Here is an 18,447-nt window from a genome sequence, read left to right on the forward strand (position 1 = left end):
ACCTTGCCAATGGGACTACAGAACAAACCTCCCCACAACTTGTGGCTTAAGACAGCAACCACTTCTCATTTTCTCACATGTCTATGGCTTGTCCAGGCAGTTCTGCAGATCCAGGGTGTGCTTGATTGATCCCAGCTGGGTTTGCTCATGTGATTTTTGTCCACTGTTGGAGTGGCTAAGAGCTGGCTGCTTTAGGATGGCCTTAGCTGGGATGACTTGGCTCTGCTCCAGGTGGTATCTCATCCTCCAACAGGCTAGCCCGGCATGATCGCATGGTATCGCAGGAATCCAAGGGAGAGTGGAAACTCGCATGACCTCTTGAGGCCTAAGCTTATAACTGGCACACTGTCATTTCAGCCTTGTCTATTGACAAAAGTAAGTCACAAGGCTAGCCCAGAGTGAAGGCATAGGGAATAGAGTACACTTCTTGATGGGAGGAGCCAAGTAGTCACATGGCAGAGAGCATGGATACAGGGAACGGGGGAGGAATTGGTATATCTGTGCAATCAATCTACCATAGGGACCTTAAAGTTAAAGTCCCCTTGGCTAAGGCTCCTTTTCTCCTGATCTCTGCTTGAACGGGCAATGCCTGCAACTTGTGCTTTTTATTTTTTTTATTTATTTTTTCTGTGTTTTTCTCTGTTTCCATGGCTGACCAACTTCAGACATAGGTATCTTTAGATAGTCATTCATTCACCAAACATTTCTTGAGTGTTCCTTACATGCCAGGCATGTTGTAAGCAGGGGATACAGCAGTCAGGGTAGCAAGGTTCATCCTCATGAAGGATTTATTCTAGTTGGGGAGATAATATGTAAATAAGTAAATGTGCAATATTATGTGATGAGAGAATATCAAGTGAGGAGAGGAGGATGGGGAGTGTCTGGTTGAATGGGGGTGGGGAGTGGGGTGGAGGAGGGGGTGGGTGTGGTCAGGCTGACATGAAGGAAGTGAAAGAGTGAGCCAGATGGATATTTGGGGAAAGACCCTTGTAGGCAGGGTAAACAACAAGTGCAGAGGCCCCAAGGGAACAGTGTACTGGCGTGTTCTGGGAACAGCAAGGGGATTCATTTAGAAGGAACTGAGAGAAGAGGGGGATGGAGAAGATGAGATCAGAGAAATGGCGGAGAGCTGGGTAATACAAGGTTGTCTAGGGCCTTGTGTAGACTTTGGCTTTTGCTCTGAGCGAGATGGGAAGCCATTGGAGAATTTTGAGCACTCATTGACATTATCTGATTTATGTTTTACAATGATTACCTGAGCTTTAGACTTTAGAATAGACTTTAGAGATTAAGGGTGAAAACAGGGAGATCAGTCAGGAGGCTACTGCAATGATCCAGGCAAGAGATGATGGTGGTTTGGACCACGGTGGAGAGTGATGATGGTGAGAAGTCATCAAATTCTGGATATATCTTGCTGATGATGGGTTAGATTTAGGGTATGAGAGAAAGAAGGGAGTCAAGGATGACTCCACATATTTTGACCTGAACAGCTAGAAAGAGTGGCCCTTTACTGAGATGGAGAAGGGACAGTTACGGGGTTCAATTGGACATCCAATGGGAGATGTTAATTAGATAGTTACATATGTGGGTCTAGAGTTGAAGGAAGAGGTCCTAGAAGGAGATATAAACTTGAATATCATCAGCATGTTTTTAGTTTGTCCCTTCAGTGAGCTAAGTCACTGCTGTATCACCAGTGCCCTGAATATTGCCTGGCACATAGTATGCACTCAGTGAGTATTTACTGAATGAGTGAATAGAGTCATTTTAATTACTGGAGGTGACTGCAGATCTTTGCTTCAGTGGATCTTGAAGTGTAACTCCCTGAAGTTATTCCTTTTCTTTCCAAGGTCTCATGAGAGCCTTATTGTGGATCACATGGACTAAAAACAGGCTTTAAATGTGAAGGCTCCAATTGCTTATATCTTATAGAAAACAATGTGTGGTGACAAGAAAGAGAAACAAGTGGAAACCAAAAAATAGCTCATACTTTCAAAAAAGGAGACAAGATCCTCCGGGAGAGGTGGCTGAAATTCAGGGGTGTGATGTTCTTGGGTTATTATTGTACTGCTCTTAATTTAAGATTAAGCAGGAGCAGGAAAGAATCTTGAAAAAAGGGAGACATTTATTTAAACCGATTTTATGCCAAGTGAAAGAGTGTCACCAGCTTGCTGGAGAAATCCCACATCTACAGCATCTTGCATAATGTGTTCCTGTTTATAAAAGGAGAGAAATCGGCAATAGCTTTACAGGAAAAGGGGAGGCTGGAATGACTTCAATCTCAGACTCCAGGTACTGATCATTTCCTCCCTGGAGTGTGACTGAATACGTGTGAGTGTGAATTTTCTTTGCAGTGATATTGGAGGGGGTGGGGAGTGAAAGAAAGAAAAAGTAGTTATCGCAATGGCAAGTGGTTTCCTGTGTGTGTGAGAGAGAGAGAGAGAGAGAGAGGAAGAAAGAGAGAGAGACAGGGGCAACAGTGGGAAAAAAAGAATTGAAGCCCAGAAGGAAATATGAGAAAGAGGTATCAAATTGGCCTCCATTTGTATATGTGGGTACCAGGATTGACCATGTTGGAGATCGGATGGAGCAGTGGGATTTGGGAACAAACAAAACTTGGTTTGAACTCAAGCTTCATTACGTTCTAGCTGTGTAAACTTTAGCAAGTTATTTAACTTCTCTGAGCCCCTGTTTCCTCAGTTGTAAAATGATGATGGTGATGATGATAGTGATGGGGATGATGATGGTGATGATGGTGATGGTGATGGGGATGGTGATGATGGTGATGGGGATGGGGATGATGATGGTGATGATGGTGATGGGGGTGATGATGATGGTGACGGGGATGGGGATGATGATGGTGATGATGGTGATGGGGATGGTGATGATGGTGACGGGGATGGGGATGATGGTGATGGGGATGGGGATGATGGTGATGATGGTGATGGGGATGGGGATGGTGATGATGGTGATGGGGATGGGGATGATGATGGTGATGATGGTGATGGGGATGGGGATGGTGATGATGGTGATGGGGATGGGGATGATGGTGATGGGGATGATGATGGTGATGATGGTGACGGGGATGGGGATGATGATGGTGATGATGATGATGATGATGATGATGGTGGTGGTGGTGATGATGTTGATGATGATGGTGGTGGTGGTGATGATGATGGTGATGATGGTGGTGGTAATAAAACCCAAGTGCTCTGCAGTTTCCTTCATGCTCCTGGGCTTGGAAATATGTTGGTCTAAAAATTGATTGAAGGATCACTACAGCTGATGAAAGACTTGAAAATTCTAAGTGTAGAGAGAATTGAGAACCTGTCATTTAAAGTCGCCAGTGTTACTGAGAAGATTATTTGCATGGGGCCCATGATGTTCCAAATGAGACAAGTGGACAATAATCAGCCTTATGAGCTAGAAATTTCCAAGGTGCCTCAGAGCGAAACCAACCTTCTATTCTCGGCAATAGGCCACCCCGCCCCCCGTCCCCCCAGCTCAGCTCTGCACTGTCCCTTACTTTGTTGGAATTCCATGATCAAAATTTTTGAGTCACTTGGATTATGTAGGTGCAGAAACTCTGCTGTCAGATGCCTCTGGGCTTCGCTCCCATAATATCTGCTCCATGATGTTTTCTACTGGAAAATCTGCTGTTCTCCATGCTCCAGGTGCATAGTAGGCACACGATAAATATTTATTAGATACATGAGTGAGTAAATGCTATTGTGGTTGCTCGGTTAGCTGAGGCTCTCTCTATTCTTCTTCTTGGCCTGGGCAAGAAGTGGGAACGTGAGTGACAGTGATGAGTCTTCGGCATCTAGTAAGTACTCAGCAGCTAATGGTTTCTCTTTCCCCCACCTCCCTGACTTCGCTGCCATTCTGCCCTCCTCTAGATCAAGGAACATAGAGTCAATTTTCCCTTGGGGCTCTCAGATGCATCAGGAGCAAAGGCCAAAGCTCCCTTGCTGTCTTGACCGTTGATTATAGCTCACCCAGCAGTGTCTCCTACCCTGGCAATGAACACCCACTCCATGTATTCCCTCTTGCAGCTGCCCACACAGAAGCCTGTGGTCCTATTGAATTTTCCTGTTTCTATGGAAGCTCCTGTTCCACTCACTTCCTGTTTCCTTCAGTCTTTAGAGCTTGCTTCTGTCTTGGGCAGCAGGGGAGAGAGTAGCATTGACTTTTCTTTTTCCCCAAAAGGCAATTGAAAATTGTCCCGTAACTGGTGACTCTGTAATCCCCCAGAAATAGAGTTCTGAACTGCTTTCAGGAGCTAGAACATGTAGACCATGTCCTCTCTCCCATTTCCACTTTACAGATGGGAAACCTGAGGCCCAGAGCAAAGAAATCACAGACAAAAGTACCCTTGGACAAGTGGTTGAACAACCTCATTTCTTTCTCTTCCAGTTCTGCGTAGATGCAAGAGAAGGTAATTTTGCCAGACTTCTGGGGCCTTCTTGCATTACAGATGCCTGGGTGTAGCAGTTGGCTGTTCAAGCTGGGAGCTGGGGACCGTTAACTGCTTCATACGTCAACCCCAGATGATACACGTGTTGGCAGGCACTCTGGCGTCTCAAACTCACGTAAGCAGGGGGAGGTGTGAGTTTTCAAGTCTGTTTTCATGGCTCCCCAGGACAGAAACCTGCCAATGAAGACATGTCCATCCATCAATACCCCCAAGTGTTCAGGTTTGTTTTAATAAGTATTTCATAGGCAGGTTCCTTTCTGGGCCCAGAACAAGTTCAGGACAATGGAAGGATTTACTTGAACTATAGGAGCTTAGTGTTTCAGAGCTGAAGGGACAGCAGGAATCTAAACTCTGTACTAGGCAAAGGAGGCAGTTGAGTCTAGAAAAGGAAATGACTTGTTTAAGGTCCTACAGTCAGTTAACACTAGGGAAAGGACCAGAGCCCAAGTCAGGCCTGCAGCAATATAAGTTTGTCTGAGGGTAGAGATCAAGAGAGACCATGGTCACAGCAGCATTGTTTACGATTGCCAAGGTATGGAAGCAACCTAAGTGTCCATCGACAGACGAGTGGATAAAGAAGATGTGGCACATATATACAATGGAATATTAGCCACGAAAAGGAATGAAATTTTGCCATTTGCAACAACGTGGATGGATTTGGAGGGTATTATGCTTAATGAAATAAGTCAGACAGAAAAAGACAAATATTGTATGATGTCACTTATATGTGGAATCTAAAAAATAAACCAGTGAATATAACAAAAAAGAAACAGACTCACAGATATAGAGAACAAACTCATGGCTACCAGTGGGGAGAGGGAAAGGGGAAGGGGCAAGATAAGGGTAGGGGATTAAAAGGTACAAATTACTAGGCATAAAATAAATAAGCTACAAGGATATATTGTACTGCACAGGGAATATAGCCAATACTTTATAATAACTGCAAATGGAGTATAAGCTTTAAAGATTGTGAATTACTATGTTGTGCTCCTGAAACTTATATAATATTGGACATCAACTATACCTCAATTAAAAAAATTTAAAAAAGAGAGAGAACAGGAAATGAGGCCTGGGCCCCCTTCATTGTTATGCTTAGAAGCCCTCTGAAACAGCACAGTTTTCCCAGGCAGGTGAGAGCCTGATTGGGCTCCCCAACAACTTCCTCTGAAAACTTCTCTGAGGTTTCCCCTGCCAGTGACCAAAGCCCAGGCCCAGTGAGAGCAGCTCATGGTCTGCCTTCGGGCCCTGCTCTGCTGCCGTGCGCAGAATCTGCCCGTGGCCTCTCTCCTGATCTGGGGTGAAGCAGATGGTGCTGGAATGGAGCCCAGCTGGCACGTGGTCGGCTCTGAGGGAGCGGAAATGGCCTTGTGGGGGGTGCCCTGCTCCGGGAAGAGTCCTGGGCCCTGGGGATAGGGCTAAAGAGGTCACGGCCATGTCAGGAGCTCCTGACCTTGGCCCTGGAGGGCTGAAGGGGCTCAGTTCCACTCCTGTCCCTAGGATGAGTGATGAATGCAACCCACCTGTGCTTGCTTAAATGTCCGTGGGTTAAATGCAGCCACTTTGAGTTTTTTTTTAAAGCGAAGCATAAAAATTAAGCTTTAAGGAAAAGGAAGCTCTGGGAAAGCAATGTAAAAGTGGTAGCTTCAAAATTAAAGAGGTGGAAGATAAGCCCACCTGAGGCGATGAAGAGGTTGATGAGAAAGTGTAGGAGCAGTATGGAAACAGGGCGGGATGCTGGGCCGAGCTCTCCTCTCACTCCCCGTGATGGGCGGCTTTGTCTTCTTTTGGTGGTGCCAGCCCACCTCTGGCAGAGAAGCTGTGCTGGGCCCCTGTCCTCACATCATGGGGTTGGTGGCCTCCTGTTTCCACAGTGGCCCAGTGTGCGGGATCTGGGGGCAGCAGGTAGAGCTCTCACAGGCCAGGTTATTCCCATCAAGTTTCTCAGGTTCATCTGTGTCGCTGCCAGGTTGATATCCCGGGATTTTTAGCCCATTTCCTCTAGACAAGTAAGGTCCCTTCTGGCTGGCTCGACCTTCTAGTCATTCCTGGATTCTTGAGCTTCTTTGAGAAGGTAGAGGGCAAAGAACCCCAGTGTCAGTCTGCCTGGGTTCCCGGCCTGGCCTTGCTTCTTACTCATGTGAGACCTTGGGCAAGTCATTTCACAATCTGTACCTCAGGCTCCCAGTCAGTAAAATCAGAATGATGATAGTCTTACTTACTCTGTAGAGTTATGGGGAAGGAGATATGAGTTAACTTGCATTAAGGGCCTAGAACAGTACCTGTCTCCTAGTGAGAGCTCACTGATGGCGGATAGTATTAAATGCCACATCCTCAATCCAATGACTGGCTGAGGTCCATTTACAGCAGCTGCTGCTCCAGATTGAGCCTGTCACCTCCAGATCCCCTGTAGCCTGCTCAGGTCTCTGGTCTGCCCCCTCTGCTCTCACCTTGGGGACACGAGGGAATGCTTAGGGCTTGCCCATCTGGGAATCAGAGGGAAAAGTCACCCTGGGGTTATAAGGATCACCACCAGCATTTGCTCAGCATTTGTGGAATTCCAACAACAGTATCCTCACAACAACCCTCAAATAGGCAGCTTGTAAATCTGTTTTATTCCCATTTTACAGATAAAGAAATAGAGACAGCAGAGAAGTTTTTTTAAAAAAAATATTTTTCTTTTTTTTTTTTTAACTTTGGGTTTATTTATTTATTTATTTATTTTTATTTATGGCTATGTTGGGTCTTCGTTTCTGTGCGAGGGCTTTCTCTAGTTGCGGCAAGTGGGGGCCACTCTTCACTGCAGTGCGCGGGCCTCTCATTATCGCAGCCTCTCTTGTTGCGGAGCACAGGCTCCAGACACGCAGGCTCAATAGTTGTGGCTCACGGGCCTAGTTGCTCCGCGGCATGTGGGATCTTCCCAGACCAGGGCTTGAAACCGTGTCCCCTGCATTGGCAGGCAGATTCCCAACCACTGCGCCACCAGGGAAGCCCAGAGAAGTTTAATTTTACAGCAAACTTAGCTTTGTACTGAGGACACATATATGCATTATATGTGGTTCCTCTAGAAGCTTGTAGTCTGATCATGTGGCAATAATGCTGATTATGATGCATATATGATTTCATTTAATTCTCCCAATGCCTATGAAATGGGGGTTTATTGTCTCCATTTTATCATCTAGTAAACTGAGGCTCAGAGAAGTTAAATAACTTGCCCAAAGGTTAGCATTTACTAAGGGGCAGAGTGGATTCAAATGCAGGGCTGCTTAATCTCTAGAACATGTCCTTTGCCCTGTGCCCTGTGTTCCCTCCTCACCAAGTCCATGAAGGCTGGTTAGGCACAGCCCCGGGCCTCAACCCATGACCTTGACTGCATCCACTCCCATTCCTGCTGCTATGACCCACAGTCTCCTAGAGGGAGTTTGCAAATATCTGGCTACTACCTAAGGGGCTTAAACCAGGAACTGGATCCAACTGGATTCCCTGCCTCTGAGCTGTTTTCCTACATTCACATGTCCACCTGACCTACTTGTATCCTCAGGGCCAGTACTTACCTGAAGCTGGAGATATTTTAACTGTGAAAATGTCCTTGATGGTAATGGCCCCTAACTCAGTACTCCATGGCTTATAACTCAGTTTCTTCTATAACTCTGAGACCAGTTTCCTGTCTTCCCCAAGGATGAGTTGAGAGAAATCTGCTTATGTCCCTCTGCACAGTCTGGCTTCATTTACTCTAGACTCTTTTCCAAGTATTTATTGAGCCACTGCTACATTCTAGGCCTTGTCTCTTAAGCTTTTCTCTTATTGGAAGGGTATCTGTTTTCTGTCTCCAAAACCTTGCATCCCCTGGAAGCAGGAGTCTCTGAGGTTTGCCTCTCTTGCTGCCCCAGGTGTATCATGTGCCCATGCAAACAAACCTCAGGCCCTTGCCACTCAAAGTACGGGCCCTGGACCAGTAACACCAGCATCACTTTGGAACTTGCTAGAAACATAGAATTTCAGGCTCCACCCCAGACCTGCTGAATCAGAACCTGCATTTTAACAAGATCCCCAGGTAATTTGTCTGCACAATAAAAGTAGGCAACAGACCACAACATCTTCATTTCATTTTTTTCCTAGCTTGAGAACTCACATGGTCACATATTCTTGGTCCTACACCTCTGGTTCATTAGGGAAGTAGGACCATGACTTGAGTGGGGACCAAGTTTCCTCCGTTGCCAGGACCTATAAGGGCTTCAGTGTTTGGGCTCTGCTGTTGGGGAGCTCATTCATTAATAATTAGACTATAAGGTGAGAAGATGATGTCACGGAGATATATACTGAGTGCATGTTTGTGGGAGCACAGATTATAAGCAGTGGTTATTGCTGCATGAGGAGAGAAGACTGAGAGCCAAAAAAAGTATTGGACAGCATGAAGGGACATTGCTTAACTGAGCCTTGAAGGATGGGTAGGAGTTTTCTAGGTGGGTGCTGGGGAGGAGAAGGGTATTATTAATAGAGGAAATAGTTTAAGAGGCACCTAGACCTGAAAGTCCTCGATTGATTTGGGAACAACAGGCAGTCTGATGAGGTGGTGTTGGCCGGGGGGTAAAGGGGGGAGAGGGGAATGGTGGGAAGTGGCATGGACACCCACTGGAACCTCTTGTTGTTTTTTAATTTTAATTTTTATTGGAGTATAGTTGGTTTACAATGTTGTGTTAGTTCCTCTTGGGTGTTTAAAGGTTATCATCACGTGTGCCAAGGAGGAAAAAAACTCAGGAACCACTAACCTACTCAGAAGAGCTGATTGTTGTCTTGGCTCCTTGAAAGGGTCCTTTGAGTGGTGAGATAATTACTGTCTTGTGCTTCCTCTACAAGGCTTGGCCGTGTATGAATTGAGTGGATCAGAAGTCTGATATAGCTTCCATCACAGACATCCATCCAGTTAGATAAACAACACCTGCGGAAATTCTGATTGATGTCTCGGAGATGCTTTAAGGTACACAAAGACCCAAGAGAGTGTGGAAAATATTTAGTAAATATAAAGAAGTCCTAGACCATAGCTGCCCAGAACAAACAGAGCAGAAAGTTCTGTTTTCCGTATTTGGAGTAGAGGAGAGCTGCAAGAGGACCAGGGAAGCATTGTTGCCACTACTTCTCAGGCAATTGCGTGGATAACATGGGTCCATCCATAACTGTTTCGGGAGTTACTAATTAGGGGATTTCCTCCCTTTCCTATTCTCACCACCATTTGGATATATTATAACCACATTGCAGATAATCCTGAAAATTGAGAAAAGAAAAGGAAAATCCACCTATAATCTCACCATCTATGTAAGCATTTTGAATTATGTTCTTTATTTAGAAATAACCATATTAAGTACTGTCGGCTCTTTGGATCTGCTGGTACTGCGTCCATGGATTCAACCATGGATCGAAAACACTTGGAAAAAAAATTCCAGAAAGTTCCAAAAAGCAAAACTTGAGTTTGTTGCACACCGACAACTATTTACACAGCATTTACATCAAGTTTACAACTATTTGCATAGCATTTACTTAGTATTAGGTATTGAAAGTAATCTAGAGACAATATCAAGTATACAGGAGGATGTGTGTAAGTTATATGCAAATACTACGCATTTTATATCAGCATCCTTGGATTTTGGTATCCATGGGGGTCCTGGAACCAATCCCCTGCAGATACTGAGTAACAACTGTATGTGGTTTTGCAGCCAGTGGCAGACGCTGGCAAGCTCTTTATCAAACCTGCTTCCTACTCTTCATAGGCACTCAGACTCCATCTCCCAGCCTCTTTTGCAAGTAGGTATGGCCCTGTGACAGATCTGCTGATGTGATGAGAATGGGTATGATGGGTATCACTTCCAGGCCTGGCCGGTGAACCTCCATGTGCCTCCTCCAGGCTCTTTTCCCATCCGCTGGCTGGCCCTGTTTGGCGCTGTCTCATGTGCGAGAAGCAAGCTCTATGTTAAACTACTGACATTTTAGAGTTTGTTACAGTGGTTGGTCCACCTTCATCAATACAGAGCATGAAATTTTAATTAGCAATTTCTCATAAGCTTATGGGAACACATTGTGGAGGATCAAGAAGAGTGTTTCTCGATAACATAAATATTAAAAAGGTACCTCTGGGCTGACTGTTGGGTTGCCTGTTTCCTAGGAGCTTCTTTTCTTTCTTTAAAAATGTATTGGGACTTCCCTGGTGGCGCAGTGGTTAAGACTCTGCACTTCCAATGCAGGGGACTCTGGTTGGATCCCTGTTTCAGGGAACTAGATCCCACATACATGCCACAACTAAGAGTTTGCATGCCACAACTAAGAGTTTGCATGCCACAACTAAGGAGCCCACCTGCCACAACTAAGACCTGGTACAACCAAATAAATAAATAAGTATTTAAAAAGTATTGTATTCCTATTTGTTAACATTTATCTTAATATTTAAATTTATTTTTAATAGTTAAAATAGTTATACTGCACAATATTTAAAGAGTCCAGTAATTCTAGATAGTTAGAATTACCACATGATCCAGCAATCCCACTCCTGGGCATACATCCAGACAAAACTATGATTCAAAAAGATACATGCACCCCTATGTTCATAGCAGCAGTATTCACAATAGCCAAGACGTGGAAACAACCTAAATGTCCATTGACAGATGAATGGATAAAGAAGATGTGGTATATATATACAATGGAATACTACTCAGCCATAAAAAATAATGAAATAATGCCATTTGCAGCAACATGGATGCAACTAGAGATTATCATACTAAGTGAAGTAAGTCAGAAAGAGAAAGACAAATACCATATGATGTCACATATATGGAATCTAAAATATGACCCAAATGAACCTATCTATGAAACAAACAGAATCACGGACATGGAGAACAGACTGGTGGTTGCCAAAGGGGAGGGGTTTGGGGAAGGAGTGGAGTGGGAGATGGGGGTTAGCAGATGTAAGCTTTTATATATAGAATGGATAAACAACTAGGAGCTTCTTTGATGCAGAAAAGTGTAGAGGATTAAACAGCCAGTGTTTCCTCTGATGACTATTCCAGGAGCGTATGCACTCTGAAAAGACTGAAGTTCAAAATTTTCCCTTTCTTCCCACATTGTATCTGAATTCTACAAAACGATGGGGATATCTTGTAGCATCCCATATCATTAAAAAATAATAACTTTTTATCCTGAAAACCTGGGAAGTTCTTGCCACATAAATTACATAAATAATTAAGTGTTGGATCTCTTTGTATTATGCAATATGATCTAGCATCTTATGTGCTGAGAACAGTGCTGGGCAAGTGAGGAAATCTTCCAGGACATAAGTTCTACCTTTGGTGGCATGTGCCTGACCACCACATAACATAGCATATATGCCTCTGATGAGGCTGACTTCTCCAGGTAAGTTGGTTATGTGTATCCTAGTTTGTAGATTTGACCATCCACTGAAACTTCGAAGTAACTAACAGGTGAATTTGGTCTTTTGGCCCCTGATGCTATAGTGTAGATACCCAAAGGGCTTGGTGTGGGACGTGGTCAGACTTTCACTGGCCATTTATTTATTAGACTCCACATGTAAGAGAGAGCATACAGTATTTTCCTTTCTTTGTCTGACTTACTTCACTTAGCATAATGCTCTCAAGATCCATTCATTTTGTTGCAAATGGCAAGATTTCATTCTTTTTTTATGGCTGAATAATATTCCATTGTATATGTGTACCACATCTCCTTTATCCATTCATCTCTTGATGGACACTTAGGTTGTTTCATATCTTGACTATTGTAAATAATGCTGCAATGAACATGGGGGTGCATATATCTTTTTGAGTTAGTGTTTTCATTTTCTTCAAATAAATACCTAGAAGTAGAACTGCTGGATCATATGGTAGTACTATTTTTAATTTTTTGAGGAACCTCCAGCATGTTTTCCATAGTGGCTACACCAATTTACATTCCCACCAACAGTGCACAAGTGTTCCCTTTTCTCCAAATCCTCACCAACACTTGTTATTTCTTGCCTTTTTGATAATAGCCATTCTAACAGGTATGAGGTGATATCTCATTGTGGTTTGGGCTTGCATTTCCCTGATAAGTAGTAACATTGGGAATCTTTCCATGTGCCTATTGGTCATCTGTATGTCTTCTTTGGAAAAATGTATATTCAGATCTTCTGCTCATTTAAAAATTAGATTGTTTGGTTTTTTTGATAATGAGTTGTATGAGTTCTTTGTATATTTTGGATATTAGTCCCTTGTCAGATATATGATTGGCAAATATTTTCTCCCATTTGGTAGATTGCCTTTTCATTTTGTTGATAGTTTCCCATGCTGTACAGAAGCTTTTTATTTTGATGTAGTCCCACTTTATTTTTGCTTTTGTTGCCTTTGTTTTTGGTGTCAGACAGAAAAATCATTGCCAAGACCTATGTCAAGGATCTCATCCCCTATATTTTCTTCTAGGAATTTTATGGTTTCAGGTCTTACATTCAAATCTTTAATCCATTTTGAGTTAATTTTTGTGTCTGGTGTAAGATAGTGTCAGAGTTTCATTCTTTTGCATGTGGCTGTCCAGTTTTCCCACCATCATTTATTGAAGAGACCATCCTTTCTGCACCATATATTCTTAGCTCCTTTGTTGTAAATTAATTGGCCATATATGCGTGGGTTTATTTTGGGGCTCTCTATTCTGTTCCATTGATCTATGTGTCTGTGTTTATGACAATACCATACTGTTTTGGTTACTGTAGATTTGTAGTACAGTTTGAAATCACGGAGGTGGTGCCTCCAGCTTTGTTCTTCTCTCTCAAGATTACTTTGGCTATTCGAGTTGCTGTTGTTGTTGTTTTTTCTGTGGTTCCATACAAATTTTAGGATTATTTGTTCTATTTCTTTGAAAAATGACATTGGAATTTTGATAAGGATTGCATTGAAGCTGCAGATGGGTTTGGGTAGTATAGACATTTTAATATTGATTTTTCTAATCCATGAGCACAGCATATCTTTCCATATATTTATGTTTTCTTCAGTTTCTTTCATTAATGTCTTGTGGTTTTCAGTATACAAGTCTTTCACCTCCTTGGTTAAACTTATTCCTGGGTACTTACTCTTTTTGATGCAATTGTAAATAGGATTGTTTTCATTTACAAATGATGCTATCATTTTAAAACAGATTTTATTTTTAGAGCAGTTTTAGGTTGACAGCAAAATTGAGAGGAAGATACAGAGATTTCCCATCCCTCAGCCCCTAAAACATGCGTAGCTTCCTTCATTATCAGTATCCCCACCAGAGTGGTACATTTGTTACCATTGATAAGCCTACATTGACACGTCATAATCACCCAAAGTCTGTAGTTTACCTTAGGGTTCACTCTTGGTGTTCCACATTCTATGTCCCATTGCATTTTAAAACCAAGCAGCTCTGTCTGATATTTATAGGTTGTATAACCTTGGGCAAGTAGTTTAACTTCTCAGAGCCTCAGTTTCCTCATCTGTAAAATGGTCATAGTAAGATCTATTTTCAGGGGTTATTGAGGGGCATTTATTGAGGAGATGATGGTTGTCTAGTGCTTCGCAGGGTATGTGGCACTCAATAGGTGTTTTCCCTCTGGACTGAAAAACTCCCTGAGAGCTGGGACTGTATCATCTTGTCTACCTGGCTTTGCTCTTTCAGCTAAGCTCTTTCGTAGGAGGAGCTCCTACGTAGCTCTGGCTTTTAAGAGTCCCTGGCACACTGCGTGCTCCATGGTTAGTTATTTAACAAACTTGGAGTACCTTTAACAAACCTGTGTATTTCAAAGGAGAAATGCTGTAACCCTGGATTGGAGAACTGAGAAGCATGGTGGAGGAACATGGAGAGGGTCTAACACCTTGGCCTTGGGGTGCTGGAGGGATAATCGAACAGCTCACCAACAGGGCTAGAGAACAGGAATTTGCAAGAGAAGGCGGGGGTGCTTCCCCTGTCTAATGTGTGTGCTTGGGATTGCTCTATATTTGGATGATGACTCTGTCATCTGAGGGTTAATCCTCTTTGTCCGAGTCATCCAGCCAGGGGATTAACTGCTTTAAACTCCAAGCCTCACTGTCCCTGACAATGTGAGTTTTGTGTTGCCAAGAACCAGGGCTTCCAAGGGTCAATTTTTATTGACCCAGCCCACAAGGCTCCTTTGTATTTATTTAATCCCAGCCCCTTAATACTATGGAGGGAGAGACTGAGGCCCCAACAGGGGAGGTAACTTATTATTTCCCATGGCAGATTTATGATCAGAGCCCCTATTTCTAGCTTGGAGTTCTCTCCTCTGCTCTGTGCTAGTGTTTAATGAGGATTCAGAAGAAGGAGCTTAGCTGAAAGAGCAAAACGATGGAATGCAGTGCTGGAGTACTGATGTAAATTCCATGTTGTGTTCTGGGGAAATCTGCAGTCTGTTTGTGGAAAGTCCAGCCTGCTCCCTTGCAAATAGATGGGCTATTTGGAAACCCTCCCAAGGGGCTGAGTTCCCCACCATTTTCTGGCTTTGGGTGCCCAGATCAAGATTCCCATTCAGGGATGAAGGAAATCTGCCTGGCCCAGCTGGGGTCACCTCCCTGTCCTGGAGGCCACCCTATGAGTTCCACATGGAGTGAGGAATGGGGAGTTCTTCAAAGGGAAATTGAGGACTTGTTACCAAAAGAAGGGGACGTGGTTGCTGGGCAGGGAACCCCAGGTGTCTGCCACAAACACTGAGCTGACTTTTGCTGAAATAAAGATGATAAAGTATTAGCTTTGTCGGTGAGTGTCAAAGACTAAAGTCTGGCTGTGCCTTCAACATTCCTTCTTTTCTAAGGGGTTCTGATTTTCTTAACCCTGTCCTTGCTTGCCCTATTCTTGCTTTTTAAGAATTAAAATATGCAAAATTCAAAGATGGATTCCCCTCCACCCCTGAAATCCCTTTTACATCTATCTATTCAACAAATATTGATTGACTGCCCACCGTGCTAGGCATTGGGGTTAGTGGTAGGCAAGGAAGATGTGATCCTTGTCCTCTGAATCGCTGACTTGTCTGTAACTTGAAGACCTATAAGCCCTGTTGCTGCCCATCAGGGGTACTAACTTTGGTCAAAGAAGGGAGTGCATCATTGAATTATATTGATGAGTTATTCTGCCAAAGGACGTGACTTTGCATTCTCCCTGTGCGCAGAACATCTTGGAAGTTGAAGAGAAAAAAAATCCATCTTGGGACCAAACATCCTGCTACTCTGTTCCCCTGAAACAGAGAGAGTGGGTGGCTTTCACTTGTGCTGCTTCTGTTTGCAGGCTGTGAATGAGAAGTGGCACCCCAGGCTGCTTTGTTGTTGTGTGGCAGTGTTTGAACACTGGACAGCATATTGCTTTGCTATTATCAGGTTATTTGTATAATCCCAGCAGCTGGCAATTGTGTAATCATTTTTAAAAGAAAAGAGCCGGAGATATCTGCTTAGAGAGAATCAAAAAACAAGCAGAGAATGAGATGTGCTGTGCAGTCCCGTGCAGGACATTGGATGGCTGCTCTTCACAAAGGCAGGATTGTTCCTTGCTTAGAATTCCCCGTGGGACTTCCCCTCCTCAAAGTTCAGGGACAGATCATGCGTTCTGGAAGGGAAGCCCATCTCATTCTCTCTGTATGCACTGACAAAGCTAGAAAAGTTGCCTCAGCTTTTGGGATCTGGTCAGTCTTGTGTTGAGGGCCTTGTGGCTCTGAGTCCAAGGTCAGCCCCAGAGTACAGACCTTGGAGAGCACAGAGCTACACCTTTCTCTCTTTCTGTTTTATGTTCCATGGTGGTCATATGACTGGATTTGAAGCTTATCTACTTCACTTACTAATTGTGCTTAAATGCTCTGTGCCTCAATTTCCTTGTCTATAGAATAAAGATAATATTAATAGTGCTCTATCTCATACAGTTGTGAAAAGAAAGAAATTAAATGAGGTACTACAGTGCTTAGCATAATGTTGGGCAGATAGCAAGAATATTAGTCAGCTATTACTGTGTGAGAATAATAAAGCTGCGTAACAAATATCCCCAAATATCTCAGTGGCTCACACAACAAACATTATTATTATTTTTTTTTTTAGAAATTCACGTTCTTATTTATTTATTGATTGATTGATTGCTGTGTTGGGTCTTCGTTTCTGTGCGAGGGCTTTCTCTAGTTGTGGCAAGTAGGGACCACTCTTCATCGCGTTGCGCGGGCCTCTCACTATCGCGGCCTCTCTCGTTGCAGAGCACAGGCTCCAGACGCGCAGGCTCAGTAATTTGTGGCTCACAGGCCCAGTTGCTCCGCGGCATGCGGGATCCCCCTAGACCAGGGCTCGAACCCGTGTCCCCTGCATTGGCAGGCAGACTCTCAACCACTGCGCCACCAGGGAAGCCCCAACAAACATTATTTATCTCACTCGTGAGTTTGCCAGTCAGCTGGAGGGACTCTCCTTCGCATTGCAGCTCAGGTGCAGGTCTGCTCCGTGTGTCTCTCATCCAGCTACTTATATGCTACTAGCAGCTGCTAGGGACATGTCCTTCTCATGACAAATGATAGGAGGACATGAGAGATGCCAAACTGTAAAAGCACATTGAAAGCCTCTGTGCATATCCTGTTGCTAACATTTCATTGGCCAAAGCAAACCACATGGCCAAACCCTACATCAGTGAGGTGGGGAAGTACATGCCTCTCACAGTGGAAAACACTGCAACATTACATGGCTAAGAATGTGGATTATAATTATATTATGTGGGGGAGGAGAACTGGGACTAATTGAGGTATCAAAGCAAGTTAACTATGTAACAGGATGTTTAGTGGGAATATTCTATTGTCCCAGAATAGGCATTTAGAGTGCAAATCTGAAAATAAGAATTCTTAGGTACTCTGCCTTTTAAACTGAGCCACAAATAACTGGGGTCCCTTGTGACTTTCCAAGAGGTATCAAAACTGGCCGTGGAACCCTCAACTCTAAGCCCCCAGGTCTATGTAATTATAGAGATGGAAAGGAAGGCATAATCTTTGGTATCTTGGCCTGTAGGAAGTACTTGCTTGAGGTGAAAGACTTTTTGCTCCCCATGAAGTCAAGTGAAGGGACCTTGTGAGACTCCCTTGTGGAGACTGGGGATGCTTGCAAGGAGGGGACATGGGGCATTTTGTACCAGCAGACATTCCACTCCCCTGTGGTACTGATGGAGTGGATTGGACTTGGAGGGCTTGACATGTCCTCTGGAGTTTGAGGCAGTGAAGACATAGAGCCTGGTGCCTACTTTGAGTCTAGAAATTTTGGCAGGCAGGAGGCTTAGTGGAGTAGCCCATGCTAACAGGGAAACATGCCAAGGGAAGAAAAGAACCTTTTTCTAGCCCATTCATTGAGGGCTTTGGAAGGTACAGAAGGCTCCACGGGAGGAAGCATAAAGCTTAGGGGAGGGGCAGGGGCACACTGACTGATCCGCTTGGGGCTCCCAGTGTTTACTCCTAATCCCCAGCTTCTGTCTGGCCAGCAGCAGATGGAATCCTCTGCGGGATGCTCAGCCAAGATGCTCCATTTTTTTAGGATAAGGTGGGGTCTGAAATAAAATGCTGGTACAGAGCATATCTTTGCAAGGAGCAAAGGGTTGGCATTTCTAGGGGAGCAAGAGTTTCCCAATGGTAAGAGCTATCTTTTTCATCATAAATCTTTTCTTAATCTCAGGGAGGGATTCAATGGCTTAAGTGGATGTGGAAAGAAGGTAAGATGTACCTAAGGTAGTCAGTCATTTGAGATGTGAATACAAAGCTATGGTGAGCAATTCATTTGTTCTCATGATTAAGTCTGAGCTGCTTGGTGAGCTGCCTGAATTTAGCAAATGACAAATCCCACTTCTGGCTCTGGTTGTTATAAACATATACAGTAATACACATAATGTGACTTATTCCAAAACTTGTGTTAGCAAGGAAATTTGAAATTACCCAAATCTATTGGTGAAATTAGTGATTATTCAAGTTTGTC

General features: G+C 43.8%; 1 protein-coding gene across 8 annotated transcripts in view; it reads left to right on the forward strand.

Annotated features, from left to right (window-relative positions):
• Positions 1-18,447, forward strand: part of SV2B (synaptic vesicle glycoprotein 2B) — a 224,408-nt gene that overhangs the window by 29,878 nt on the left and 176,083 nt on the right. Inside the window, exon 1 of one of the 8 annotated variants that reach the window (XM_057544561.1) lies at positions 4,500-4,589. The exons of 5 other annotated variants lie outside the window; for them this stretch is intronic. The gene's annotated coding sequence lies outside the window, so the exon portion shown is untranslated. Of the gene's footprint in view, positions 1-4,499; positions 4,590-18,069; positions 18,108-18,447 lie in introns of those variants that run through there. 2 more of the 8 variants (XM_028164846.2, XM_028164849.2) reach the window with 2 other exon arrangements.

This window comes from Balaenoptera acutorostrata, chromosome 3, assembly GCF_949987535.1.
Source record: "Balaenoptera acutorostrata chromosome 3, mBalAcu1.1, whole genome shotgun sequence".
NCBI classification, from domain to species: Eukaryota; Metazoa; Chordata; class Mammalia; order Artiodactyla; family Balaenopteridae; genus Balaenoptera; species Balaenoptera acutorostrata.